Source organism: Oncorhynchus clarkii, chromosome 6 (genome assembly GCF_045791955.1).
Source record: "Oncorhynchus clarkii lewisi isolate Uvic-CL-2024 chromosome 6, UVic_Ocla_1.0, whole genome shotgun sequence".
NCBI lineage: Eukaryota > Metazoa > Chordata > Actinopteri > Salmoniformes > Salmonidae > Oncorhynchus > Oncorhynchus clarkii.
In genome coordinates, this window is record NC_092152.1 from 23,184,651 (window position 1) to 23,212,319 (window position 27,669).

The window sequence follows — 27,669 nt, forward strand, 5'->3', positions numbered from 1 at the left end:
AACATTGTGTACTTTAAAATGATGGGAAATATGTTATTGTGGACGAATGGAGAAAGAAATCGGCGGTGTTGCATTGATAGTTATTAGAAATTGATCCTTTTCTGCCTTTGTTCAGTTCAATCATTGATCAGCGATGGAACGACCATAGAGTAGCACAGGCGCTCTGTAGCCTCCGCTCTGCGTTCACCACTGGGATCAGCACCACGGACACAGACCTTATTTTTATACGATTCGGTGTTTATAATGCCCATCAGTGGTGTAGACAGAACGGATTGAAACTTTTTATGTCCTCATGAATCTTGCTCCAAGGACGTAACTTTTCACCAGCTTAATGTTTTATTCCATTTGTGTCATGATGGTGCGTGGTTTTACGATCTCTTTAGCGACATTTGGTTCTGTTTTATTTTCTGTGTTTGATAACAATATGATCATTCGTTTTTGCTTGTAAATCAACTTTGTTTGCCACAATTAGATTGATAAAAGTTTTTCTTCTTCTGTTCGTCTGCTAAATAATCATCACTTATTCAAGCCATAGGCTATAGGCTACCGTTGGATAGCCTACTTGATTGACTGTTTGTTATTTCTCTTTTAGATAATAGCCCAGTCAGAACAACTTGACGCGTATTTATTATAGTCTGAGTCTACCAATGACGTTATCATGTATCATCTATTTAGGTTATTGTTCATTCCGGTGTTGCACGTTAAAACATATGTGTAAAATCATGATAGTCTGTTTGGCAGACAGCTTATATTGACTTGGTTATCACAAAGTTGTCAATGATCCTGTTTTACAAACTTGTCTAGTAAATTGACAAATAGTTTTACAACCTATTAGGCTACTGACATACGACTATAGCGTTTTTTATTAACCTTTTCAATTGAATTTCTGTAAGACTTGACATCACTAAAAAGCCAGAGTGTTGACGATGTAATTCGCTTATCTGTGCGTCTCGGTACAGATGTTTATAGCCCCTTCCTCTCATCTCGAGCCGCATTGTGAGCACAAGGCTATTCGGGCAAGGACTGTTGTAATTGTATTCCTCGCTAATGTTTGTAAATCAGGCTCGGCCAGCGCAAAAGCACAGTCTCTACTGTATGATTGATGTTATGTAATATGAGAAATGACTGGAGCATGGCAAGCCAGGTCCCGCGGAAAAGCCTGCCGAAAAGAAATCTGATCTGTTCTGGGTTGTCTTGTGTGGCCGGTTGTTATTGTGCCCCCCAATCGCTGGACTACTCATTTAATCAGTGATGCAAAGGGCGAGTTTAGCTATTATGTAGCTATAGGCTACGTCGAGATTCATTTACGTCTTTTCTCTTACAAAATAGCATGTTTTTACATAATTCGTTTGCTGCAATCCTGGCATTAGTGGCCAATGCTTAGAATCAAATTGCCAACTTCTCATTTTTTCAGGTTTGATTCGAATAAATCAATTTGCACATTACTTTTTTTCTACCTGAATGAGGCCTGACACCTCAAAATAGTGTTTCCAACCAAAATATCTAAATAGCTATCAAGTCTATGATTTAACGTAGCGGGAGGCCACTCATATTCTGTTTGACAAAGTCATTCATGTTCATAATGTAACGTTGAAAATGATAACATGATTAAATTACTGTTAACTGAATAATGCAATATTACTCAAAAGAAACATCTTGAAAAATCCCAATATTGATGTCAGTCATATGTTGGAGTTTATATAGTAGGCTAAAGTGAACATTTATAGAATCTATAGAAATTACCATAAAACTTATATCTACATGGCCTACATCAGGGTTTTCTACACACAATGACAAAGTGAAAACATGTTTGCAAATTAATTGAAAATGAAATACAGAAATATCTAATTTACATAAGTATTCACACCCCTGAGTCAATACATGTTAGAATCACCTTTAGCACAGATTACAGCTGTTAGTCTTTCTGGGTATGTCTCTAAGCCTGGATTGTGCAATATTTGCACATTTTTCTTTTCAACATTCTTCAAGCTCTGTCAAATTGGTTGTTGATCATTGCTGGACAACCATTTTCAAGTGTTGTTATAGATTTTCAAGCAGATTTATGTCAAAACTGTAACTCAGGAACATTAATTGTCTCCATGGTAAGCAACTCCAGTGTAGATTTGGCCTTAGGTTATTGTTTTAGGTTATTGTCCTGCTGAAAGTGAATTCATCTCCCAGTGTGGAAAGCAAACTGAACCAGGTTTTCCTCTAGGATTTTGCCTGTGCTTTGCTCCATTCAATTTATTTTTTGTCCTTAACTATTACAAGAATACCCATAACATGACGCAGCCAGATATTATGCTTGACAATATGGCGAGTGGCACTCAGTAGTGTGCTGTATTGGATTTTCCCCAAACATCACACTTTGTATTCAGGCATATTCATAATTGCTTTGTCACATTATTTTCAATATTACTTTAATGCCTTGTTGCAGACAGGATGCATGTTTAGGAATATTTGTATTCTGTACAGGCTTCATTATTTTCGCTCTGTCAATTAGGTTAGTATTGTGGAGTAACAACAATGTTGTTGATCCATTCTCAGTTTTCTGAACACCATTGGCCTCATAGTGAAATCCTTTCCCCTCCGGCAACAGAGTTAGGAAGGACACCTATATCTGTGTAGTGACTGGGTGTATTGATATACCATCCAAAGTGTACTTAATAACTTCACCATGCTCAAAGGGATATTCAGTGTCAGTTTTATTTTTAATCTACCAGTCGGTGCCCTTCCTTGCGAGGCATTGGAAAACCTCCCTGGTCTTTGTGGTTAAATCTGTGTTTGAAATTCACTGCTTGACTGAGGGACCTTTTACAGATAATTGTATGTCTGGGGTACAGAGATATGAGCTAGTCATTCAAAAACCATGTTAAACACTATTATTGCATGAGTGCATGCAACTTATTATGTGGCTTGTTAAGCAAATGTTTACTCCTGAACTTATTTAGGCTTTCCATAAGAAAGTGGTTGAATACTTATTGACTCAAGACATTTCAGATTTTCATTTTTAATGAATTTGTGTGTGAACTTAATTTCTGTGGTAGAATAGTCAGAGATGGCTGATTCACCGCGACCCTAACAAAAAGAGAACAGGTCAAGTCAGCATTGAGGTGGAGTGACCTTGGTTCCCGCTGGCCGCAGGTCACACGGCCATTGCCAGTGTAATCATTCACCCCAGCCAGATGGCATTTCCGTGGGCGACCATGGAAAGGACGGGTCAGGAGATGTCCTGCCAGGTCCTGCCGGGCCCAAGCCAAGTCTTAGCCAATAGCGAGAACGCCCAGGAATCAGGATATCATTCAGCCAGTAGGGAGCATTCTCAGACCCAGGTGACAAAAAGGTGAGGTCAGACTACAAGAGGGCACAGTTTACGAAGTTATTACATTGTAATAACATTGTATATTGTTTTCACAATATAAAGCACACTTTAGCTATCCAATATATCATAGAGGAATCATCATGTGTTTAGAAGATTATTTTTTAAAGTAATCAACCTTCATCAGGTATATTTTGAAGTGTAACGCAATGTGTTTTATCAGAGTTCCAGGTAACCTTGTCCAAATGTAGACACCAACTATAGCTTCAAATCATTACTGTGCTCCCAGTTTATATAAAATACATTTGAGAATCCCCCTGTTGTCTTATAGTGATGGAATGCTGTGTTCATTATATATGGTTTAAAAGCAATGCACTTATTTGATGGTATTTTCCAGACCCACACATCTCCATACTCTTCTCTCCATCATTCTCTGAGGCAGTGAGTTTAGATCAGGAACGAAAGGCTGTGATTGTATACATTTAGCATGACTCAGGCGATCCCGTGTCAGCTCTAATCCACAGACAGAGACAACAGTATTGCCAAACAGTGAAATTGCTTTTCAGCCTGTGAGCCTGGCTGCCGCTGCTACCAGCCTGCTCTCTCTGTGTGCCGTTTGCCGGCTGCTCCCGCCCCCCTAAACCCAACCCTGCAATCTCAAATTGGCTGTGAAAACAGGTCTCTCATTCCCTTTCATTCATGCTTTAATAGATTTGTTTCTCGTTATTGTTTTTGTCACATAAGGCCCTACCATCATTTCATAATTTACCGGAAATGCCAGGTCTAGGGCACTATAGGGTGGAGGGGAGGGTTAGGGTTTGTGTCCTGAGAAAGCTTTGTCCAATATGACTGAGTGATCTATAAAGGAGGAGAGGGGGAAATAGCTCTAGAGGCAGCCATTGATAGCCTCAACCACAAACAGCATGGGCAACCCAGGGAGGCAGCATGGGTGGAGACAGAGCCCCAGGGTATGAAATAGGAAAATGCACACAGACCGACACGCTCATGCACACACATACACGCTTGTGTGTAGGCATGTGGACACGTACCTCCTCCATAGGGTACATATTAATCACATAAGGACAGCCATACTCATACATGCACATGTAATGCAAACGTTTAGATTGTCTTTATTGACTCACTCCCACATACAAACGTATGCAGAGTCAGAGATGGATACCAAGCTGACCTAAATTTATACTCGAGTAAAGAGAAGATAGGTCCATCCTTTTAGACCTGCAATCTCCTCTTTGACAGACCTTTCCAAACAAAGCCACAGTGGATTAAGCATGGTTTTTAGAAGCAGTGGGACTGAAGCTGCATCCTCATCACCACAGGTCTGTGTTGCATCCATGCCCTGCTAGATAAACATTCTTCAAACATGCTTTCACACCTCCTCATTGGGAGATAACGGACGGGTTACGTCTGCCATGGTCTCATTTACCATAAGCCCCTTCTTATTCTTTGACAGTGAGAAGGACAGGAAATAAGAAAGGAGAGAGCTTTTACAGAACTAGCTGGGGTAAATTGAGTTGTGAAATCCAGGAGCCATAACCCGGGTATATAAAATGCAGGCAACATTAGAGAGAGAAGTGAAACAGACTTCAGCATTAAGCTGTTTAACCTCTCTGTGTAGCATTAGTGGTAGAGACTTCAAAGCAGATGCTTCATCGTTTGGAGTGGAATGACAAATGGGTTTAGAGACAGCTACGGTGAGCATTCCCACAGAAAGAGTAGACCTGTCATTAATGTCAGCTTAATCACTTTGACCTTCCTTCGAGCAGATTTCCATACCCATCCGCATTCGTTTTACCTCATTCATGTCCCTGTTCGCAGGATAAGTACTGCAGTTTGATATGGGTGTGTGATGATGTCTTTGTAATGATGATGAGTTCTTGCGTTCACAGAACTAGTCATAGGCTTTCTTCTTTGAACAGTGTGAGAACATTTCTAACAAGGATATACATTGAGATATTGTTATTAAGAAACATGGATTAGTTTTTGATCATCTGTTTATGACCCTCTGTATTCTTCTCAGGTGTCTCACCCTCTGCTTTAGCATTCAGCCTTACCTAAATGTCCTATCCAAAGCCCAATTTTGAAGCAGTAATCCGCCTTGGTAGTTGACAGTGCTTCATCGCAAAAGGCATGTGCTATTTCACAGTCCTGTTTTTTATATTTTTATTCTGCTGTCCCTAGGCTGAAGCAATTGCTTTGCAGGAGTAAATAACCAGCTTTAACAAAACTTCAGGGACACATTAGTCTGCAGGATGAAGGCTCCATGGCGGCAGGCTCCTCTTCCACAGCAGTGGGCCAGGCAGGCAGGCCAGGCAGGCAGGCCAGGCAGGCAGGCCAGGCAGGCAGGCCAGGCAGGCAGGCCACGCAGGCAGGCCAGGCAGGCAGGCCAGGCAGGCAGGCCAGGGGAGGTGGAAGATTCAGCGGGAGAGGTAGTGGCTCATCGGTATGGGTATAAAGCGGTCCCTTCTCCCTGCTGGCAGCCAGTTCCCTGCCCAGTGAGTCCATATTGAGTTGTGTATCTCTACAGCGGCCGCTCTTTATTTGTTTTGATTGTCTGACAGCACTGCAGACGTATTGAGCACCAGCCTTTCTTGTTCATTTTACTGAGCTTACATTGAATCCCCTCCATTTTCCTCCCTTTTCTCTCTTTCTCATCCCTCTTCCAGCCTTTCTCTGCTGTATTTGGCAGGGCTTCAGTGGCTGTAATTCATCCCCCTATTGTCCATTTTGTCCTCAGGGATAAAAAGGAGACCCTGGTTTTTGTGTGAGCGCTAGGTTTTATACATTGTATGATGTGTGGTGAGGATGCTAGCAGGCCTGTTCTGTTGTGCAGTGGAGGTGTGGATAGTGTGGAGGGTGCTCCTGGGCCCCTAAGCTCTTGACATCAATGCCTCCCTGCTCTTCTCAAGGGTCTTTGGGGATCCCTGGCGGTCTTATGTGTCATTGCTCAGAGTGTTTACTAGAAAGGAGGAATATGGTGGACTCTACGTTGCACACCTTTCTAGGGCCCATTTGTCCTCATTTTAACAGAAGAGGGAAGATAAAATATGGTCCCTTTATTTCTGTGTTTAAAAAAAAAATCAAAACAGCTTTTTTATTTCTAAGCAGATGTCCTCTGTTTTATCAAAATGATACAAAAGGTGTGTTACAATAAAAACCGATGAATCAGGCTTGTTATTTTAGCCAGTCCTGTCTTTGTGCAGCTGCTATCACGCTCCAGAGAGAGAAGAGAGAGCAAGTCTATCTCTCCATCCAGACCACTGTTACCCTGCCATCGCTACTGCTCTTGTCATATCTCTTCTTTGGTAATTTCTGCATCTCTTCAACACCATAAGGAAAATGCATTTGTCTTGTCTCTGTACTTCCAGCTAAATAAAAGCTGAAAGGATAGTTCGGTATTTTGAAGTACCGAGGTAGTTTTGCGAGTCAATGCTAACTAGCATTAGCGCAATGACTGGAAGTCTTGCTAGTTAGCAGTTAGCAACTTCCTTCAAACTAACACATTTCTTTAGGTTGTGGTAACATGGTGGGGACATGACAAAATATATGTTACCAAAACAAAAAAACTGTCCAGTTGTGCTGATGATTACAATGTTTGTATTAGGTTGAAAAAACAATCCCCTGACGTTGCAAGAATGTTCCCAGAACACATTTGTTTAATGTTATTTTATTGTTCCTTTAGGTTATGGGAACATAGGAACATTGTGGGGACATTACAAGAGATAGGTTCCCAAAACACAAAATCTGATGACATTCCTACAATGGTTGTATCAGGCATAGGAGGTTGGCGGCACCTTAATTGGGGAGGATGTGCTCGTGGTAATGGCTGGAGCAGAAAGAGTGGAATGGTGGAGTGTGATCCCTGGAGTGTGATCCCTGGAGTGTGATCCCTGGAGTGTGATCCCTGGAATTGTTACACTGCGCCTGCTGGGATGAAACTAACACAAATATAAAGCTGTTTACACCTTTACTCTGACTTTGTCTAGAAAAAGAAGTATCCTTTATTATTTCTTACTTTACAAATGTTTTTTATATCCTGTAAAGTCTGGCTGTTTTGATTTTTATTAGTAGCCTACAGGGCTTGAAGATGGCAGTTCGCAGGTTCAATCCTACTTGATTACCATTCTTTTAAAAAGCTCCAGCTATGTCTGGACAGTACCCTTATAAAATATAATCATGTAAGAAGATTGAAATGCCATTTCTTTAAATGTTTGGCAACTTCAGATAATACTGTTACATTACACATCAATATTAGCAGAACATTGCAGCAATGTGTTTAGAACTACTCCCATTATTGTTGAAGTATGTTTTTAGAACAATTTTCGATCGTCATAGCCTTAATACTTTTAGAAGCGTCTTGCAGGAACGTTTCTTGTTTGTTGTTATAGGTGTTAGTTGTAATATCTTCAACATGAACGGAATATTCCGGGAACTTCTATTGCTCCAGCACTTTATTGCTGGAGTATGTTCAGGGAATATTATTAGAACCATCATAGTGTCACACTATAACTTAATGAGACCATTGTAGGAATATTCCCTGCTTGTTGTTATGTGTGTTTTGAATAACATATCCATCAACATTAGCAGAACGTTCCTGTCATGTTTCCTCAGAACCACTTCTATTGCTCCCACATTTTGTTGCGGCAGTATGAACATTACCGGAACATTGTGTTATTACATTCCCTGGCAACCTAATGAGAAAGTTAGGGGAATGTTCTGTGGTCTTTTTTACAGATGTTGTGACCAACATTTTAGTGAATGTTAGGATATTCCAAGGATATTGAATAAACCATTTTTATATTTGGTGATCAAAAACATTCTTTGAATGTTTGTGGGATGTTATCATCCAAACGTTATCATCCAAAACTAGAGCTTAATGGGAATGTTAGCTAATGTTCTGGGAATGTTCCCAGATTGCTGGGTATGTTCTGAGGGATGAGAGAGCAATGTCGCAGACATCAGTTCTTCCCCCACATAGCCACGCTCCCCTCTCCCCATTCCTCACGCCTCCGTTTCCATGCAAATGCTTATTTTGGAATCACAACTGATGGCATCCTTCTGTTGTCACTTTTCTAATTTATGTTGATGGCGGAGGACGTTGGGGTATTGATTGTGTGTTGCAACTGTGTTCGCAGCTCTGTAATGTAGGCCCTGAGGCAGGCCTCTCTTTTTGCTAGTCTCAAGGTGGCTCCTGAACTCTCTAATCTTAATTAAATATGCACTTTTTCATAGCAATAGGGTCACTGTTTTTGCATTATAATGTGGTCACAGAATCCCCCTCTTCAGTTGAAAGAAAAGGACTGTTTAGGCATTTTGAATTGTATTTTTTTTTAAATAAAGGAGAAAAAGAACAAAGAGCTGAATTAAATCGCTCCTTTTCAATTTCCCTTGTTAGTCTCTTACTGCATTCTCCTATAGTTTTTCTCTTTTTTTCCAGATTAATTTTATGATAATTTTTTTCCCTCTCACTCTTCTCGGCTGTTTTCCCCAGACAGGTTCTACAGTGTTTTAGAGGGGATGGATTTAATTGCTCTGTGGGGATTGGTTGGCTGTGCCGGGCTCGGCTGTTTAATTAGTGTACCCTGCCGGGATTGGTTTAATGCTTCATGATCTTGAAATTGTCTGATTGTTCAGCCCTCTGGGGACTCTCTCTGCCTACGTAGGCCAGCAGGTTTAGCTAAACGTTGCTCTAGGCTTCTACAGGATGGGACTGGAGGAAGAAAACCCCGAAGAGAAGAGCAGGAATAGGGAGGCAAAGATGGCGGATAAATGAAGATAGTTCACTCAGGCTGTTTACCTTTTTTTTTTTTTTGTAAGTTCCTGTCTACTTCAGGGGGTGGCTCTCCCATGAACACCAATGCGACAGCAGCTGGGTCTGGTCTATGTAGTTCATTGACTTCCATTTGAAACAGAAAAATGTGGGCGTGGGACGTCTCGCTTTCTCTTCCGTCTCTAGGGAGGTTTAAACCTGAGGGCCAGCGCCTATATTATGACACACCAGTGGACCAGTGGATTGCTGAATAGGGCAGCATTTAAAGTGCATCCCTTACCCTAGGTGCTCTCTCTCCTCACATCAGGAGTTGTAGCTTTAGGCAGCATGACTGTCTTTGCACAGAGGATGAGTTCATGTTGCTCTCAAATTGCATGCCTGTGGATGAATGTTAAATATAGCACATGCTCATTAGCCATAGCCATATTACACACAAAACATCTTGTGATTTGCATATTTCCAACTGGTTTGCAATTCTTGTGTATAAAAGGATTATTTAGAACACATTTGACATTGGTTGTTGTATTTTGTCGACTTCTGTTTTCAGTGTTTTGAATGTTCATAGTGCATCTCCCCCACCTTGTTTTTCATTGTTATGACATCCCCATCAGGAGAGCCCATGTGGATCTCTAAGTTATGTGCATAGTCAGTCACCTTGAGGGACGGAGCTGTGGAAATTACATTTGTGTAAATAAGAGAGGGGTGTGTGTGTCTGTGTGTCCTCTCTACCCTGCCATGGGATGCCCTTGGTTTGGTTCAATCATGGCAGAGATGTTGACCTCAACAGTAAATGTGCTTGGCATCAGATGCAGGATAAGCAGAGAGCAGTGGTTGGGAGTGGGAGTACATATGCCTATTGAAGGCTAAACTCATTCCGCCTCATCAGACCTATCGAGCACACTCTCTCTTAAAGAACCCAACCTTGAAGTTCATGAATCTATTTTGGATGATATTATAAATATGCTTCTTTAACCCCAGCCTGGACTTGATTATCTTTTTGTCCTCTCAATTGACGATGGCTTGGTGCTTGGGTATACTGTTGATTACTTTTCACCAGTTTGTAAATCTGAATTTACTCCCCTCTCTGTCTGTGCTACTTTGCCTAGATGTGTTTTGCTGTTGTTGATTGGCTTGTCTCTGGACTACACAGGAGGTTGTGCTCTCCTGTGCCTGTTTTTCCTGTAGTGCTTATCCCTTAGATAGATTGGGCGGATGCACTACATACAGGTCTGGGCATCTCCAGTCCTCGGGGGCCTGATTGGTGTCACACTTTCCCCCCATCCCTAGCAAACACACCTGATTTAAACTAATTGCATGTTTAACTGAAGATCATGATTAGTTGATTATTTGAGTCAGGTGTGTTAGCTGGGGCTGGGGCAAAAATGTGACACCAATCAGGCCCCCGATTGTAGTTGCCCAGGCCTGCGTGACACAACATGATCACCAAGGTGATAGAAGAACTCATGGCAACAGAGCGGTTGCCAAGAGTGTTCCCCACCCTTGTGCCTTACCCTCTCAGGGAGTGATGCCCTGATTACTGAATGACTCTCTGCCTGAGGAGGCTGGTGGAAGGAGCTATAGGAGAACAGGCTCATTGTAATGGCTGGAATGGAATAAATGGAACGGTATCAAACATATGGAAACCACATGTTTGACAGCGTTCCATTTATTCCATTCCAGCCATTACAATGAGCCCGACCTCCTTTAGCTCCTCCCTCAAGTCTCCACTGTTCTCTACCGTGGTGGAGGTGCAACTGTAGTGGTTTTAGTTGTCTGTGTGATGACAAGGGGGTAAGTGTATGTAGTCACTAATCAAGGGGGCTCTGTAGGCGAGCTTAGAATTCCTCCTAGTGATTGTGAATTGAAGAGGTATCCCCTCATTTGATGTATTCAGTTGTTTATGATGTGAAGTGAACTCTCTGTCTTCACCTGAGGGATTTTCTATTTAGATAGCATGTTGTGGTAGACAGCGCCATCAAAACATATAGCAAATCCCAGTACATATCACCAGCAGCCGAGAGGGTCATTGTTTCATTTGGTTTATGTGGTGGTTGAAATATGGATGCACCCAGTGTAACCATGTGTGGATCCATGGCGAAAGTCAATTACACCAGCTTATTACAAATGCCCCCAAAGAGTTAATGTTCTGGCACTAGTTTTCCTTTAGATATAAAAATATTAGTGGACCCCGGCCACACCCCCATAGCCTTTTGGGAAGGGTGTGAGCCCAGCGTCCGTCTAGACGTGCGACATCATTAACCCGCTGTGACCTCAGCCACTGATGAATTCTCTCTTACATCCCCTGCAGCCCTATGCTAAGGCCCCTCCTCCCTCCATGGGTGACTCCGCTGGGACCCAGGGCTCCTCTGGACAGGCCATTAGAGCCACTACCCCTTTCTGCCACGCATAAATAGACAAGGTGGCCGTAGCCTCTGCTAGACTACTGAATAATTCAGGGCGTCTGGGCCGTGTCTGGTCCCGGGGCGCTAGGGGACGGGTGCTGCTGGGGTGCTGTGTGGAGGTGCAGGGGTTAATAACAGGTCTGTGTCAGCTGCTGCCCCACCACCACCTCCACTCCACCTTATCCCACATATGAAAGAATCCTGTTCAGTTGATTAGAATTTTCTAAATGGATCAATTTTTAATCAGTGGAGCATCTGACTACGGTCAATATAATTGTCGCTGGGAAGACAGTTGCCAGACAGCTGTCTTTATTTACAGGAATGTTTTTTTTTTCTGTATGCAGATCCAGAGACAGGAAACATCTAAGTCAGGCTACTGCGCCACTGCAGTCATGGGTCTGTCTTGCTTTGGCCTTTTGATACTTATCTGTAAGAGCAAAATTGTTATATTCAGGTCCCAGCAAATCCTCCTCATTCCAGTCTTTCCATATTGTGGGTGTCTACTTCTGTAGGAACACAGTAGTGGACAGTTATTGTTATGTCTGTGTTAGTCTAATAGAGAGGGCCTTATCATAGCTGCCTTGGCTTCTCTCTCCCATTTGCATGCGCATAAACGTTGAGTAGTAGTGAGGAGCCAGTGAACTAGCTGTAATACTGCCATGAAATTTTCATAGGGCCATGGGGAGACTCTAACATGTTAAATAATGAGAGGCCTATAAACCCTTCGTTCAGTGCCCACTCCACAACAGCTGTCAGGATCTAGTTATGACTCAATATCTGCAGAGAAATATGAGGTGTTTTTCATTTCCTTTGATCTGTTATTATCACTCCTCTTTTCTCAACTGCCCTCATATTGTCTCTGTGTGTCTCTGTGTGTCTCTGTGTGTCTCTGTGTGTCTCTGTGTCTAAGGATACTTCAGCATTTTGACCAGGTGTACAAAATATTCTTTGTATGTCCTTTATTATTATCCACCATTTGCTACTCGTAGTAGATGTGGTAGTAATATGTAGTAATATGGTTTTGTGCAAAGTTACACAAAAGGGTGGCAGGTAGCCTAGCGGTTAAGAGCGTTGGGCCAGTAACCGAAAAGTCGCTGGTTCAAATCCCCGAGCCAACTAGGTGAAAAATCTGTTGATGTGCCCTTAAGCAAGGCACTTAACATTAATTGCACCTGCAAGTTGCTCTGGAAAAGAATATCTGCTAAATGACTAAAATGTAGTTGGTGTCACTTTAAAAATGCCTTTCTTACTTACTTGGGAAGATGTTTTTGAGTCTTTGTGCCATGATGCCAAAAGGGTTCATTTCCTCCATTTGCTCTCTGATTATACAACTGTGGAATCTGGGCTAGCTTTTGAATTCCACGCTGATTGCATGCCTGTAGCAAACACACTTTCTGAGTTTTTCTTTTAAAGCCTCCTTTAAAACCTCCTAACGTTGTACTTTTTTGCCAATATTGAGACACCATTTACTGAAATAGACAAATGCACGATATGTGTTTTTGATGTAGGGTCTGAAACAGACATTTCAAAATGTAACCTTAGGAAAGGTATGTGACATACAGTCTGTTCATTGTGCACTGTATTTTGAATGCATCTCTCAAGCCTATCTAATATGCTGACTATCAATTAGATTGTCAACTCCTATTTGTATACATTCTAGAGCACACTGTCCCACTGGGCAAAAACTGGTTGAATCAATGTCATTTCATTCAAAAAAGTCTGACGGCCTCCTGTGCATTGCAGTGCTAGCTGTGCCACCAGAGACTCTGGGTTCGAGCCCAGGCTCTGTCGCAGCCGGCCGCGACCGGGAGGTCCATGGGGCGACGCACAATTGGCCTAGCGTCGTCCGGGTTAGGGAGGGTTTGGCCGGTAGGGATATCCTTGTCTCATCGCTCACTAGTGACTCCTGTGCACGGTGTTTCCTTCGACACATTGGTGCGGCTGGCTTCCGGGTTGGATGTGTGCTGTGTTAAGAAGCAGTGCGGCTTGGTTGGGTTGTGTTTCGGAGGACGCATGGCTTTCGACCTTCGTCTCTCCCGAGCCCGGGAGTTGTAGCGATGAGACAAGATAGTAACTACTAACAATTGGATACCACGAAAAGGGGGTACAATTTAAAAAAGAAAGTCTGACTTTGAATCAGTGTGGAAAACTGATTGGATTTGCAGAAAGTCATCAACTTAAGGGAATTTGGTCATTTTTCTTCACCCAACTTTGAACCTAAATCCAATGACATGGTGACATTGTTTGTTGATTTCACTTTGAATTCAAGTTAGTTTACAATTCAACCAAATGTAAATCAAACTAAACGTTGAACTAATGTCTGTGCCCAGTGGGGTGTCTCTTCCCACCACGTCACTGTTCATGTTTAGTTCCTCTCTTGTGCACCAGCAGTGTCTCCATTGTCTGTTTGTCTGCTTAATATGCAAAGGCAGTCTTTCAGGGAGTCATTTTGGACCAGTGTAAACGAACTAGCCACAATGATTAGCTTGGGCTGGGAAGCAAGTGTCCATCAGTGCATCTAAATTCATTTTGAGCTCATCAACCCGCACTGCACCGGCCCTGAGACTGAAATGACAGAGCATTCTTCAGACATTACCATGAGTGTAAAAATAAAAGTCAATGTACTCCAAAGCAATATTTCCATGCTTATTTCATGCATGGATTAATAGTCCATTGAATGGCATCTGTATTTTTAATAAATGCATGTACTGTATTATGCTTTTTATGGTGGGATTGATTCATTGATTACATATCATTTTACCGGTAAAAAGCGTTTACACAAAGATACAAACACTGTACATTGTCATAACAACAGCATGTGAAAGCATTAGACAGAGGGTCAGGTGGTCAGGTGGTTTGTGGCTATCTTGCCAATGGTGGCGTTTTTTTCATAATATTGAAAAGAGAGGAGCCGGTGCTTGACTTTACGACAAGTATATTTGTCTGAATTTACACAGCCAGTAAACAGTCAGTTTTGTTAGTTTGTATTCATATGCAAGCAAAGCGTGCTTCAGGGTGGCAGCATCAACGTCTCCAAGGAAATATCAGCATCATTTATTGGAACCTTTTTTATCTTCAGTTCAATAGGAGGAGTCTGAGGGACTATCTGGAGGAGTCTGAGGGACTATCTGGAGGAGTCTGAGGGACTATCTGGAGGAGTCTGAGGGACTATCTGGAGGAGTCTGAGGGACTATCTGGAGGAGTCTGAGGGACTATCTGGAGGAGTCTGAGGGACTATCTGGAGGAGGTGGAGCCTGGCTTGGCATCAGCCTCAATGACAAGCTCTTATTTACCGTCTAGATCTATGACTCATTTTATGTACCTAATCGTAAAGCACTGAAATTTATCAGAGGGAATGGGCCAGTGGGGAATACCCCAGGAGACACACTGATTGACCCCCCTTTGGAAAAGGTAGATACTGTAAATTACAATATGTTTACTACATGGGCATCTTTGGAGAAATTGACTCAACTCTGTATTCAAGAAGACATAAGACAAAGGTCTAAGACCACCTAACTAGCCTAAAGTATCATGCTCAATTCAATAAATGCTAGCAAAGGTTAAGAAAAAACCTGCCACCTGCTCCATTTTGGTTCACTGGTTTGGTGTAATTTTTACACAAGAAATTAAAATAAGAAATAAGAAGAACACAACAAAGTAAGAAGCTGAATAGGGTGTCAGCTTCAATACCATATTTACAATATGCAGGCGTACTGGAGGGATAGAGGTAGATATGTATAGGGGTAAGGTGACTAGGCATCAGCTTATATGATAAACAGAGTAGCAGCATCGTAGATGATTGTGCGTGTGTGTAAAGTCAGTATAAATGTGTGTGCATGTTATATGTGAATTGGAGTGTCAGTGAGTGTGTAGAGTCCTGTGAGTGTGCATATAGACAGTGCAAAAATAAAACACAATACAAGGGTTAAGTCAGATAGTCCGTGTAGCCATGCTGTTAGCTATTTAGCAGTCTTATGGCTTGGAGATGGAAGCTGTTCAGGAGCTTGTTGGTGTCCGGTACCGCTTGACGTGCGGAAGCAGAGAGAACAGTCTATGGCTTGAGTCTTTAAAGATTTTCCAGCCCTTCCCTTCAAACCGCCTGGTATAGAGGTCCTGGATGGCAGGGAGCTTGGCCCCAGTGATGTACTGGGCCATCCGCACCACAATTTGTAGCGATCGAGGACAGTGCTGTTGTCGTACCAAGCAGTGATGCAGCCAGTCAAGATGCTCTCAATGGTGCAGCTGTAGAACTTTTGGAGGATTTGAGTGCCCATGCCAAATCTTTTCACCTTCCTGAGGGGGAAGATGCACTGTGCGAGTGTGAGTGGGCCATTTTAAGTCCTTAGTGATTTGGACACAGAGGAACTTGAAGGCCTATCACCATTGTGTCGTCAGCAAACTTGATGATGTTGGCGTCATGCGTAGCCACGCAGTCGTGGGTGAACATGGAGTACAGGAGGGGACTAATTAAACACCCCTGTGGTGCCCCTGTGTTGAGGGTCAATGGCGGAGGTGATGTTGCCTACCCTCACCACCTGGGGTTGGCCCGTCAGGAAGTCCAGGATCCAGTTGCAGAGGGAGTTGTTAAGTCCAAGGGGCCTAAGCTTGGTAATGAGCTTGAAGGGGACAATGGTGTTGAACGATGAGCTGTAGTCTATGAACAGTATTCTCACCAGTGGCGGTGTAGTCATTAGTCCAACAGTTGCAAATTAGAGTTTCTATTGAACAAATTCAGGTATGTTTATCCCCATTTTCTTCCATTTGCCTCCGTTTAAGAAACTTTTCCAATAGAATCGGCAGAATGAATACACCCCTGATCACACGTAAACACAGTTCACTTTCATAGCAGCCACGTTGTATTCCTTCTAGCGTCTATGCTCTTTCTCCTCTCACCTCTTCCCTTCGCTTGCGGACTTCAATACACAACACATTAGTTGTATGTGACCAGGTGAAAAACGTTACCAAACCAAACCGCTACACACAGCCTACATCTTTGTCACTATATTAGCTAAAGTAACGTCATAGTCAAGATAGCTAATAGAACTAACGCGTTAGTAAACCCGCTACAATCATGCAGTAAGGTTAGTGTACAGTCAGTAAACAGTTACACAGGCGGGCCCCGGTGGCAATAAATTATTAATACCAGCTAGCTAACATAGCATCCCTCTGTTTGAGCAGGGTATTTCAGGAGGCTAAACTAGCTTGCTGCATTTGCTAGCTAAGTAAGTAAGTGAAAAGTGAAAAGTGAAAAAATGATGAAAAAATCTCTATCGCTTGCTTCTCCTTCATTTTGGAAGACATGAATTTGTTCTAAACTGTTCAACTATTATCTTGCTCTCTCTTTGAGTCAACTACTCACCACATTTTATACACTGCAGTGCTAGCTAGCTGTAGCTTATGCTTTCAGTACTAGATCAAATATCTGATCCTTTGATTGGGTGGACAACATGTCAGATTATGCTGCAATAGCTCTGATAGGCTGGAGCATGTCCTCCAGAAGTGGTCATAATTACTGTGTAAGTCTATGGAATGGGGTGAGAAACATGAGTCTCCTAGGTTTTGTATTGAAGTCAATGTACCCAGAGGAGGATCGAAGCTAGCTGTCCTCCGGCTACACCATGGTGCTACCCTAAATAGTGCTGTGGAGGCTACCGTAGACATTCTTTGTTTTCATCAGTTATTTGGTGACATGAATATATTTAGTATACTTTTATCTAAAAAGGATAGCTTTTTAAATGTTTTACCATTTTTATGAAATTCACTGAAGAGGATGGTCCTCCCCTTCCTCCTGAGGAGCCTCCACTGATTCTCACATAGGTATTCCTCTTATCTAGGTGGGTGAGGGCAGTGTGGAGTGCATTTGAGATTGTGTCATCTATGGATCTGTTGCAAATGCAAATTGAAGTGGTTCTAGGTGTCTGGGATGATGGTGTTGATGTGTGCCATAACCAGCCTTTCAAAGCACATCATGATTTCAGATGTGATTAATGGATTAGCGTGAAAACAACCCTCCAGGGGTTGACTCTCAGTATGATCGAACAGCTTCAGTACGTCCTGTAGTAGTGGGAGATTATTGAAAACTCAGGTTATTGTAACTTTTGAAGTGTTCTCGCAGACTCCGAGCCTATTTCAATGAGTGCCGAAAAATGTAATTGTTGTGCATGCTGTTTAATCCAATAACCATCTGATGTAACAGACTGCTATATTATCTCTCAGCATACTTAATCGGAGCGGACTTAGCCCTGTCACTTTTTATTAACCTCTGTTGCAACGGGAGAAGGGTTTCACTAATCTGCCATTGTTGGGTTTTGCAGTCTGTAGTGCAAAACAGACTTGGCAGTCAGCGCGAAAGTAAAGGATTTTTAATGATGACGGGCCCCACTGCTATTTGAGCTTATTAAATTGAATAATGTAGTGCTCTTTGAATTAGATAGGAGGGGGATAGTGGTGGTCTGGCAGGGTTTATTTTGGGGGTTAACTGAAATTGCGTGTTCCCTTTCCTGTATTCCTTTCTCTCCCTCTCCCACTGGAGGTTGGCAAACAATTTAATCCCCAATGGCCTCTAACTCCGAAGTGTCTGTTAGCAAAAATGTTGTGTCTGGTAGAGACAGTACCCCAAGTATATGTTAGAGATAATTGTATTTTGTCTATTTTGGTTGTCTAAGTGTTGTATTAGGAATAAAATATGAGCTTCATCAGGAAGTATTTTACTAGGGGAATTCAGTCTCCTGTGACAAGCTGATCTCCTACAGTACAGCAAGGCATCATCTGCAGCGTCATCACAGCACTTAACTTCTGTGTCCCCTCTGAATGCTATCCTGTAACTTAGACAGATAGCTGATCGCCGGCTTGCACACCCTCCTCCACAGCATCTAACATGGATGAGGTTTCAGCTCAAGAGATAAAGTAGCAGTTATTTCTCATGTGCTTTGCTCATTTTGTCAGTTTGACTGTTCCACTTATTCAGTGTTTTCTGACTTGCTGAGCTTGAGGGCATCTGAGTGCCATTTCGCAGCCAGATCTGAGTTGTGTTGATTGAATTAGACAAAGTCGGAAGATAATTAAGAACCGCAAGGCGCTAGCAAAACTGTCTGCTCCCAAACTGGTGAAAATGAGACGTTGCCACATCAATGAGCGAGCCCGCTCTGCTGGATGTCAGCACTGGGTTATATCAGTTGACACCCTACCTCCTAGAGCTGGAGCCATTTCTCCCCTCCCTTTCATGTTTATCCAAATAGAATTAATCACAAACCCAAAAAACCCTGCTCCTGACAGTGCAAGACATTTGCAAAGCTTTGTTCCCTTCTTTCACCTAAGCATTTCATGACTTTAAGCTGCCAACAGTAGTTTAGCATAAACACCAAAGAGGTGTATTTGTGACAGTGTAATGTGCATGTTAAGTTTCGTTCCCTGCAATGCCATATAACTGCATCCGAAATATGACTAATTATAATGCACTAATGCTCCAATTTAGGTATAGGTTATTTGTGTAAAGTATTCATGAATAAATAATTCATACATTTTATTGAACACTGACACCTGATCACATTTCCTGGTTTTCACATAGGTTTACTTCATGTAGCCTATTTTCTTCGGTGGCCACTGGTTATCTTTTCTGTCCTTGATAACAGATCATTGATAGTGACAGGCATGGATTTGGTGCTTTCTGACCTTGATGTCCTTGGGCTGCATGTAGTCTCCTGTTCTTTAATGTTCACCCTGCCCTGTTATTCTCCAGACATTACAATTCATATTTGATATATACAATGTTTATAAGACTCCAAAACTTCACAAACTCACAGTAAACTCAGACTTGAAGATAAATCATCGGAACGTCCTGATTCTCTGAACCAGATCCTTTATATTACAACCATAATCCATTCTTCAACACAGAGCAGTCCCATGTAATTCAGTCCCTTCCCAATGCCCCTGAGTTTCCTGTATCAATAAGCCAAAAGGTGAAGCATAATGAACAGCTGCTACTTGACTGAAAAACAAATACTTTCTGGTGTTTAATGTAGAACACAGGAGCTGCTCAATTATATGTTTGAGTCATTAATGTACAGGAAAGGGAGTAGGGCAGTTTTCTGAGGCTTTATGTCTGATGATAGTCTATTGGCAACTCTTCTACACTCTCACTCACCCTCTGTCTATTTCATGCACTTGGTTTATGGATGTTGGCTGGGACGGCCGCTCCCTCTCCTATGTTCGTTTTGGGGTGGGGAGCTGTGAGTAATGGCTATTGAAGATTTGCTGCTTATATATTTTCAATGGAACAGTAGCTTACAGTATCACAAGGGGTGAGAAAGGGTGCATTGTTTTTGTTTGTGAAAAGGGATTTGCCTGTGCAGATCCCTTTGGTGGACTAGGAGGGAGGCGGGGATGGAGTGGAACACGGGTGCAAAAGGCTCATTTTCAAAGCCACTCACTTGCGCCCATCTCTCACCATGAAGTGGCAAGCGTGGTGAGTGGCTTGTACGTTGTCATGGATACTAAAGCATGGGACCCCAGAGATGGGGAGCAGGGGGACGAATGCCGCCCTGCGTATAGGATTCCTGTCAGGTCTGCCCTAATAGATGGCATTGATAGACCATTTGTCATACTCTAATTGTTCCAGCAAACAGGAAATACCCACTAGTAAAAACAGTGCTATGTCGCTGTGCTTTTCAAGCGGGGAAATGGGAAGGGGATGCGTTGATATACTGTCTAGCACTCTCACTTAAAGAGACAATGCCTCTGTTCTGTTGTTCTGGCCAGCTGGACTGATTAGACCAGGAAGAGTGGTGGTGGTGAGATGAAAGCAGGCAGAAGAAAATAAAGAAAGCTAATCATAAAGCAAACGGCAGTCACTTCTCTGTATCGATGTGGCTAGATGGGGGTGAAACAGGCTGAGAAGTGTTGACAGCCTGGGGAACAACAGTGGTGGGGTTGGGAGTGATTCGTTCTCTCTCCCCTCTTTATTCTACCAGTGAAATGCTGTGGGATAATGCTTGTCCAAGATAATAAATAAAGCAGGGCAGAAGCATAGATTAATGGCTGGGAATAGCACTTCTCTCTTTGACACCCGGAGACGGCCAGACTCCTGAGTTGAGTACAAATTGCACTGGGTACAAAGGTATTACTTGTTCGTACCTGTGTTGGCAAGGCTCCTGTGTTTCTGGTAATGCTGTTGAGATTAATCTGGTAGTATATCCCTGATGGGTGGCTTTCCTCCTAGGCTTCCCTGGTAAGCAGGAGGATCTCTGGATCAGATATGCAGACTACAGACCTCTGGGATCACCCAGGTATTTAAGGGTTCAAGTTGAATTAGCATGTTGAACCCCCTCCCCATCTTACATCCATAGGTCCTAATTCTGTGAAACCTGGACAGATCCTCCTGCAGTTAAAGATTCAATTTGATGGCATAGTGCCATAACTCCAGATGGAGAGAATAGTTTAGGACCTGACGACAATACGTCGCTTTAATCATTCATGGAGCCCTGTCAGGAGCATAATAATTATGAATTTGGAACATATTGTTAGCAATTCCAAAAATCCCAATTTGGTACTTTTTAATAAAATTCAAGGTGATTTTCCCTGAAAGTCTGTGTGTTAAGTTTTCCCCCTGACCTTGTACCCCAATTATTGTCATAGTTATGCAGTAAGTGCTAACGTTACGAGGTGATGAGTCTGTCAGTGGGGCCTGGATCCCAGAGACCTGTGGTGAGATGAGTGTTCGTAGGGTCACAGTGTGACGGCCCAGCACTTTAGCGTGACCTGGCTGCTCACCTCCAGCCTGATGGACAGATTAAAGGACCATTAAGTATAATTACAACTTCAGTTGGAGAAGTGAACTCACGGTGTCAGAAATGGTTACAAATTGATGCCCTACCCCATCTGCCTTTTTAAATTCTGCCTTTCATTAGATTCATCTACTTTTACGATCAACAAGTTTGGACTTTTGACATTCATTAGATTCATCTACTTTTACGATCAACAAGTTTGGACTTTTGGTGTGGGAATGGAAACTTCACAGTGCTGGTGACTCAAAGTGTAAGGGGTGCAAAATATTTTATTTAGCTGTTTCTTCAGGTATTTTGAAATACATTTTTCTCTGTTTTCCCACTGAATCCAATTGTGTCATGGCCAGTCAAATTGTATTTGATGGCTGCAGAGGAGACAGTGACAGGTAGTTCCAATGTGATCCTATGTGCTGCTGTGTGTGTGGCCTGACTTGCTGTCTGTTTGTCTGATTATGTCAAATGTGGTGATGTTGGCGCAACATTGGCTGGGTGTTGCCGTGGTTTGCCAGCTCCTTCAAGCAGGTTGCCAGCTTTGTATGTGGATGGTAATGTACTCATCTCTGTATCCATAAGAAAACCCACACTACCGCCCAAGAGAAATTGGTCGATGTCATCATCTCAGGTGGAGGCCCAGGCGGCAGACAAAGTTTTCCCAGTTTTACATCAACAGTAATGTTTATTAAAAAAAATCTTTACGGTAACCTTCCCCTCTCCTTCTCATTTGGGGCGATTATTACACCCATAGTGAGAACAAACAGTTTCTCTACTTAATAATTCTCATCACTTTCATCTGATATTCAGTTACCACAGGCAATTTAGTAGTTGAATAATTTTGTGAAAAATGCATTTATTATCGCTGTACATTATGAATCTGGAGAGACAGAGTGGATGGTGGAGGATTTGAAATGGTGTCTGTGGAGCGAGGGATCCAGGGGAAGGTAATGTGTTCTAATGTTCTCAGCCATATGCATTGTTTTCAGGGCTCATCGGTTTTACATCGATTCCCACTGAAGTGTTTAATTGCATCATGAATATGATCTAATTCTGTCCTTTTCTTGGAAACTGGAGCACACTCTGCCAATGATGTACGGCCTTGACAGCGCCACATCAGGATGTATCTTATATGGAATGTAAATTATAGTGTTAAATTAGCCCGGAAAGATAACTAGCTGGCACGGGGAATGGACTCAACAGTTTAATTTAGTGTCAAAAGGCTGTGAAGGGATAAATCACCTCTTTCTCTCCCATCACAGGTTGGAATTACTTCCCTTCCCTGTATGTATTGTATTTCAGTGCTGCTGCAGGAGTTCTTGTGAAGTTCAAACGTTATGTTTTTTTTGCATGGCATCAACTGACTGGTGCCTGTTGGTCGTAGTCAGAACACCTGCTACGTGGTCTCAGACCTCTTATTCCACAGATCACTTCTTCTGTTCCCTGGGGGTCTGCATTGCCATATACATATCATGCAATTTTACACCAGTAATACTGCCATACTGCAGGGTCTGGTCGAAAATGGACCCGCCCTGGCTACTTGCATTTCCCCTTTTCATTCCTCCTCTTTCTATTCCTTCTCCACTCCTTCCCTCAATGTCCTATTCTGAGTAAGAGTGATTCCTCATGAAACCAGGACAAAAACTAAACAAAACATTGAATAATCATTTAGATATAGTTACAAAGTCTTAAAGGGGTTATTAATATGGTAAGTGTTACAAAGCAAACATTGATGCCATATGAAGCTTTACCGCTTGCTCTGTAATATGAGGACTATTTTCATTTCAATTCAAAAAGATTTACATACAATTCTGAATATTTAAAAATAGAAACATGAATATTGAAAAAAACACCAATATCCCACTCTGGAACGTTGGTATGTCCGTAGAGTATGTTATGTTCAACAATATATAGAAACATTTGCAAAATCAATAATGGTGTTTTTTTTTTCAAGATTCATGTTTGTCTTTCAGTTATCATAAATGTATGTGGATAAAAGCTGTGGATGTAAAATACTCCTCATATTACAGAGCCAGCTGTAAAGCTTCATATGGCAGCAATTTTTGCTTTGTAGCAGCTACAGATGAGACGACATGGAGTCTTAAAGGAGGCCTGGGTTATGCCAAAATGTCATAACCATGCCAACTTTGATAAAAAAACATCTTAATTATGCTTTCAGATACAAATGTCAAGGGCAGGGCTTTGAAGCAGATTATTTTAAGTGGGTATTCATGGAGCATTGTGGGTATTCGAGGGTGTTGGATCGGCCTTGTTCATGTGAAGGAACTCTCACAGTTTCCTGTCTTCAGGAGTCAAGTGTTTGCCTGAGTTCCCTGCCTCTACACTGACTTACCCTGAATGACCCAAATGGACCAGTGTTCCTGCAATCGTCAGCATGATCTTGCTCAGCCACTTTCATTGATAACAACTAACTGAAACATTCAGCCCAATAGGTAAGTTTAATGTGAGAACTTCTGTTTCTGGTGTTCCCAGAGAAAAGTGGAGCAGTCTCATGGAACCTGGTCTGGGTATTTACAACCTCAACCTGTCTCCGTCCCCCTGGACTGGACGAGTGTTGGGAACAGGACAATTCCTAGCAACATAAGTATTACCATGGAACAAGATTGGCATTAGAGACAGTATTAGTGTGACATGTCATCAAAGTGGTCCTCTCATCTAAGTGTGATGCTTTAGTAATGGTGGTTGACATGTAGACATTATATATTTTTTCTTGCCTTCACTATCTACTATTGGGAATAGGCATGTCCACAGGCGTTCCTCACAACCTACTATTGGGAATAGACATTCCTCACCACCTACTATTAGGAATAGACATTCCTCACCACCTACTATTGGGAATAGACATTCCTCACCACCTACTATTGGGAATAGACCACCTACTATTGGGAATAGACATTCCTCACCACCTACTATTGGGAATAGACATTCCTCATCACCTACAATTGGGAATAGACATTCCTCACCACCTACTATTGGGAATAGACATTCCTCACCACCTACTATTGGGAATAGACATTCCTCACCACCTACTATTGGGAATAGACATTATTCACCACCTACTATTGGGAATAGACATTCCTCACCACCTACTATTGGGAATAGACATTCCTCACCACCTACTATTGGGAATAGATATTCCTCACCACCTACTATTGGGAATAGACATTCCTCACCACCTACTATTAGGAATAGACATTCCTCACCACCTACTATTGGGAATAGACATTCCTCACCACCTACTATTGGGAATAGACATTCCTCACCACCTACTATTGGGAATAGACATTCCTCACCCAGTATTGCTGATTTTGACACTTTACCAGAGAAAAGGGCCTTTACATGATCAAGAGGGGCTGTTGTTTTCCTTCTTGTTTTCCTCCGGGGGGGTTGTTGGGTTTGGGAGGGATTGGTATGTTAAATGAGCTATGGGAGGTCTGCTGAGCTGTTTTTTTTAGGTTCAGTCAGACGAGAATTGCTGTGTTGGGAGTTTGAGGCAGCTGTGTGAAGTCATTTTCCAGGAGCGCAAGCGGGAGAGAGGTGCGGATTAGACAGCGCTTCTGAGCCGGAACAAGTCTGTCTGGGAAGGGATGAAGGCTACAAACAATAGATCTAATTCCCCGCTCACACTGCTAGACAGCAGAGGCACTCACACACCCAGTGTGAATTAGGCCTATTTGCTCCTCTCACAGTCTGAACTGAGCGTGCCATAGCACAGGATCTGCCCGACAGAGAGAAGCTGACACGTTCTTTACATCCTAGCCTTTCTCCTGATCTTCCAATATTTCTGTTTCCAACCGACCTCCAAAAACTGTCTCCACTTTTAGCGTTTTTGTTTCATGTGCTGCAGGTCTTCATTATTGGTGACATAAACATGAACACAGCAGAAAACAGGCTCCAGCATTGTGTTGGAGGGGGAGAAAGGGCATTCCACTGGCGGTGCAGAGAATGTGTGCACCTGTGGCCCCATTTGATTGCGTGTTTGAAACTCCAATGCTGAGAAGTTCATGCCTTTTTAATGTCAGTAATGCTTTGCCTCAGGTCATGCCATAGCCCCGAGGTTAGGGAGGGATCACCAGAGTTGAATCACAACAGCCCTCCTCCCCCAGTCAAACCAAACAGACCCAGTACCACCTTCTCTCTCTAACACACACACACACACACACACACACACACACACACACACACACACACCCCTGACCCCCAGAGCCATGTGGTAGGGTAGAGATCAATGTCACTGACCCAAATGGATTTTGTCCCTCTTCTCTTCCTTCTGATTGGGGACAGTAATGGGTCAACCTCTGTTTGGTTGTGTCGACAACTGTTAACGCAGCAGGTAAATAAGCATTTCTATTAGACTGTTGTGACCTGTACATGTAACATGCATGCTTGTTTGGTTTGGAGCCTACTACTGTGAATGTTTCCTCAGGTAGCCCTCAAACAGTTTCCATGTCAGGATTGTATCTTGCTTTTCAATACCTCATTTAGTATTGAAACAGGAGCTAAATAGCAGCCTGACTGTTTAGAGAAGTGTAGTTGTTATGTGGTGAGTGAATGAGGGAGATGTTGGTATACAGACCTGCTCTCTCCTCTGTGCTTCTCTCTCCCATCTCGGCCATCTCCACCCTGTGAGCCCAGTAATGAGCTGTGGTGGACATGCCTTGTGTTCCCAGGCTAAATTCAATCTCTGGCCTCTGAATGGAGGGAATGGCTCTTTGTGTGTCTTTGAGAGGCAGTGAAATGAAATGGTGTGCACTGAGTGAAGCTGATTTAGAGTCCTGAGAAGAACATGTGGATGCCTGGCAGGCAAGGTTGTGTGTGTGTGTGCGTGTGTGCATTTATGCACGTCTGAGTGAATGCGTGTACGTGTGTGTCAAGGAATGTGCTGCCTTGTTGTGTGTCTATTGAATTAGGTTTTTTATTTAACTCTGCATTACCAAATGGTCTGCCAAAAATACTGTCTGAATGAACATCTCTAGCCCGCTGGTTCATCATTGAGAAACTCATTGTGCTCTCATTGTGACCCATTACGGGGACTGGTGAAGGACCTAGCAATAGGCTAAGTGATTTTATGAGCCAATGTCATTGGCACAAGTCTTATTCTTTTTTCCAGGAATGCATTTTCCCTTTAGATGGCAACAAACTACATTTGCACTTAAAACATATTATTTAATCTTCTGTTATTTTACATACAAATTGCATCCTGGGCGATGCATTCATCATTGCTCATATCCACCCTGCTCCTAAATGAAAAATGGATCTGAAATGAATAATGGATCTTTCGCTATAGTATAATTTTCTGTTACTTGAATATAGTCATGTTTCTTCCCCTGCATTCTTTTCCAAATGTTCTTCCTAGTTGCCTGGGAGAGGTTGGGATGTGTGAGGGGAGGATATGGTCTTCCTAGTTGCCTGGTAGAGGTTGTGATGTGTGAGGGGATATGTTCTTTCTAGTTGCCTGGGAGAGGTTGTGATGTGTGAGGGGATGATATGGTCTTCCTAGTTGCCTGGTAGAGGTTGTGATGTGTGAGGGGATATGTTCTTCCTAGTTGCCTGGAAGAGGTTGTGATGTGTTCTTCCTAGTTGCCTGGGAGAGGTTGTGATGTGTGAGGGGATGATATGTTCTTCCTAGTTGCCTGGGAGAGGTTGTGATGTGTGAAGGGATGATATGTTCTTCCTAGTTGCCTGGGAGAGGTTGGGATGTGTGAGGGGATGATATGGTCTTCCTAGTTGCCTGGGAGAGGTTGTGATGTGTGAGGGGATGATATGTTCTGCCTAGTTGCCTGGGAGAGGTTGTGATGTGTGAGGGGAGGATATGGTCTTCCTAGTTGCCTGGGAGAGGTTGTGATGTGTGAAGGGATGATATGTTCTTCCTAGTTGCCTGGGAGAGGTTGTGATGTGTGAGGGGAGGATATGGTCTTCCTAGTTGCCTGGGAGAGGTTGTGATGTGTGAGGGGAGGATATGGTCTTCCTAGTTGCCTGGGAGAGGTTGTGATGTGTGAAGGGATGATATGTTCTTCCTAGTTGCCTGGGAGAGGTTGTGATGTGTGAGGGGAGGATATGGTCTTCCTAGTTGCCTGGGAGAGGTTGTGATTTGTGAAGGGATGATATGAAGTGTAGAGATGGGGATTTTAGAACGAGAAAGCTTCACTCTTAAATAACGCTGTAGGGAAGTTTGCCATCTATCTCTGGCACGATGACCCTGGTTGTGATCCTTCATTCTACACTATTTTGTGTTGGTGTTTTGCGATGTTTCTGTTTTATATGATAGGCTTATAGATCGGTACTGGAGGCATACATAATATGGGTTGTGGTTGGGTATTCACAGGTGGCTTATAGATGGTAGAGCTGGAATGGGCGGTTGTCCTT

At 42.8% G+C, this 27,669-nt stretch overlaps 1 protein-coding gene across 1 annotated transcript in view; it reads left to right on the forward strand.

The window, feature by feature from the left end:
- The window catches only part of LOC139410813 (homeobox protein cut-like 2), a 117,965-nt gene that overhangs the window by 144 nt on the left and 90,152 nt on the right, over positions 1–27,669 (forward strand). The window lies entirely within an intron of this gene.